Raw genomic sequence first — 2,616 nt, 5'->3', positions numbered from 1 at the left:
TTAAAGCACCATGGAGAATGCCCAACTCAACTCTTGCCCTGGTTTCTCTTGAATCTTCTACAGCTTCCCCCAATCCTATATGAGCAACACCAGCTCATATACGGGACAGGCACAGGCTCTGAGACCCAGAAAGGCCTTTAAGTCTACCACAAGTTCAGACCTGCTCACAAAAGAAAGACTTTTCACCCAAGGAAAGACCCTGCAGAATGCCTTTTAAGAAAATAGTTTATAGTAAGAGTTGGTACCCACCCTCCTTTCTCTCTCTCTCTCTCTCTCTCTCTCTCTCTCTCATCTCTCTCTCTCTCTCTCTGTGTGTGAAATGCATATTGTTCAAACATCCATCTCTGCTTAAGAAAGTTAATCCTTTAGTCTAATTTTTTGCCCATCTCAATTGTATCAACATAATTTCAGTTGGCTTTTATTTTAACATCTCTGTCCACACCAGCCCAATATGCCGTGGCAATTTGTTTTCGGTCAGGAAACTGGCAGTTGCTAAGATAGTGCAAACACAATGTTCTCAATTGTCACTTGGAAGCTCCGCTTAGCTGCTAAGAGCTGCCTCTGTTTTGTTCCTGCTGCAAGGTTCACTTAGGTTCCAAGATGTTAACTAGTGTGATCTTGGTTCAGTGAGCTGGGGCTTGAACTCACAACTGTGACTGCAACTCATAAGACTTTTGATAAGTACTTACTAAAGTTGCAAGATTGTTCTTGTCATGTAAAGAGGTAAATTACTGAGATAAAGCAGACTATTAAAACCCCTTTTTGCTGGGCAGTGGTGGCATATGCCTTTAATCCAGCACTTGGGAGCAGAGCCAGGTAGATCTCTGTGAGTTCGAGGCCAGCCTGGTCTATACAGAGCGAGATCCAGGACAGGCTCCAAAACTACATAAAAAAAAAAAAAACAAAACCCTGTCTCGGGAAAAAAAACCTTTTCAAAACTTGTGTGTGTGTGTGTGTGTGTGTGTGTGTGTGTGTGTGTGTGTGCGCGCGCGCGCGCACACACACCACACATATGTGAGTTAGAGCACAAGTGTAGTGGTGAGAAGACAACTTGCAGGAGTCCATTCACCCTTTGTACTGTGGGTTCTGGAGATCAAACCCAGGTTGTCAGGACCTGCAATTAACTTGGTATTCTCAAACACTGGTTTTGTGGGGCTGCTCTGAAAGGCATGTTTACTGTGGATGCTGACAGGGGTCTTGTCAGATGTGTCTGGGAACACCTAAGGATTCTAGGAATCAATATTTCTCTTTCTTCCTTCCTTCCTTCCTTTCCTTCCTTTCCTTCCTTCCTTCCTTCCTTCCTTCCTTCCTTCCTTCCTTCCTTCATTCCTCTCTTTCTTTCTTTGCTTCAGTTTCTTGAGGGTAGAAATAGGAGTAGGAAAAACCACAGAAACCAGAAATTTTTAGCAGAAGTCACATGACCTCATGTTTATAAAATAAAAATTTATCCAGACCCAAAGTCTATAATTTATTCTATGGTTCATCGTCTCTGCCAGTTGAAGAATTAAAAGGCAGGATAAGTCTCAAGTGTGAAAGATAGCCGTCGGGGTGGGGCAGACACACACCTCATACCCAACAAACAGAATAAGGAAAGGCTTTTATTGGGGTGAGGATGTGCACACACACACACACACAGTTCAGGTTGTGAAGACACACAGAGAAAAGACCCTCTTCAAAGCAGAGGGAGGACTTGGGAGGCTGAAGCCCTGCTGCTCTTAAGGGTTTAAGGGTTTTTGAGAGGGCCTTCCTTCCCCAGTTTAGAGTTGGTTACTTTGAACAAAGACAGGATAGCTGAATGGCCCACAGTTGTGTAACATATCCTCATGAGGCCTTGAATTTGCTGAGCCAGTTCATCAGCAGGGAGCCCACTGACAGGAGAAAAGGCCAGGTTTGGTATCCCGTGGGGAGGATGAGGAAGAAGCCAGCCATCTTGGAAGCTCAGTGTCTCTGTTATCTAGCCAAGGCCCCCCTCCCTAGCAAGGAACCTATCTAGTCAGTTGCATGGCAAGTAATAGACTGTAGTGGTATTTGCTCTGCCCATGACCTTGGGTTGAAGGACCCGAAACTCACTTTTCATTGAAACACTGCCCAAATACCACTACAATAGGCTAGTTTTTCCTGGATGGTGTTTTAAACTTGTCTTTTAATTTTAATGGATTTTAAATTTTAATTTAAATCTTTATAGTAAAGATTTAATTATAAAATAAATGAAAACTAAAAGGCAAAAAAAAAGGAAACTTGAAGATTTTCAGGCTACCTTTCACTGCTGGTTAAAAATGTATATATGTATTGTCTTTGTGTGAGAATTCATTCTAACCTGCAAACTCACGCTGTTGTCTGAATGAACTTTTTACCTAGTGCTTCACAATTAGAATAGCTACCAACCAAGCCATCCTGAACATCATCTCCAGCTACTTTATGAAACTTAGAGAATAATTTCTTTAATTCTCATGCCCTTAGGCTTAGGTTTTCATTCATTTTTTATATTTAACTTAGGCTTCTTTGCTTACACTAAGAAAAGGAAAATGGTAGGTTTGGTTTGAAAGGCAAGTTTACTGCCGGCAATGACAGGGATGGGCTATTGAATGTCTCTTGCCAACTCCCAGGAATTCTGGT

The sequence above is a fragment of the Peromyscus leucopus genome, unplaced genomic scaffold (genome assembly GCF_004664715.2).
Source record: "Peromyscus leucopus breed LL Stock unplaced genomic scaffold, UCI_PerLeu_2.1 scaffold_340, whole genome shotgun sequence".
Classification (NCBI taxonomy): domain Eukaryota; kingdom Metazoa; phylum Chordata; class Mammalia; order Rodentia; family Cricetidae; genus Peromyscus; species Peromyscus leucopus.
The sequence above is the reverse complement of the archived record's forward strand: the minus strand, read 5'-3'. Positions refer to the sequence as shown.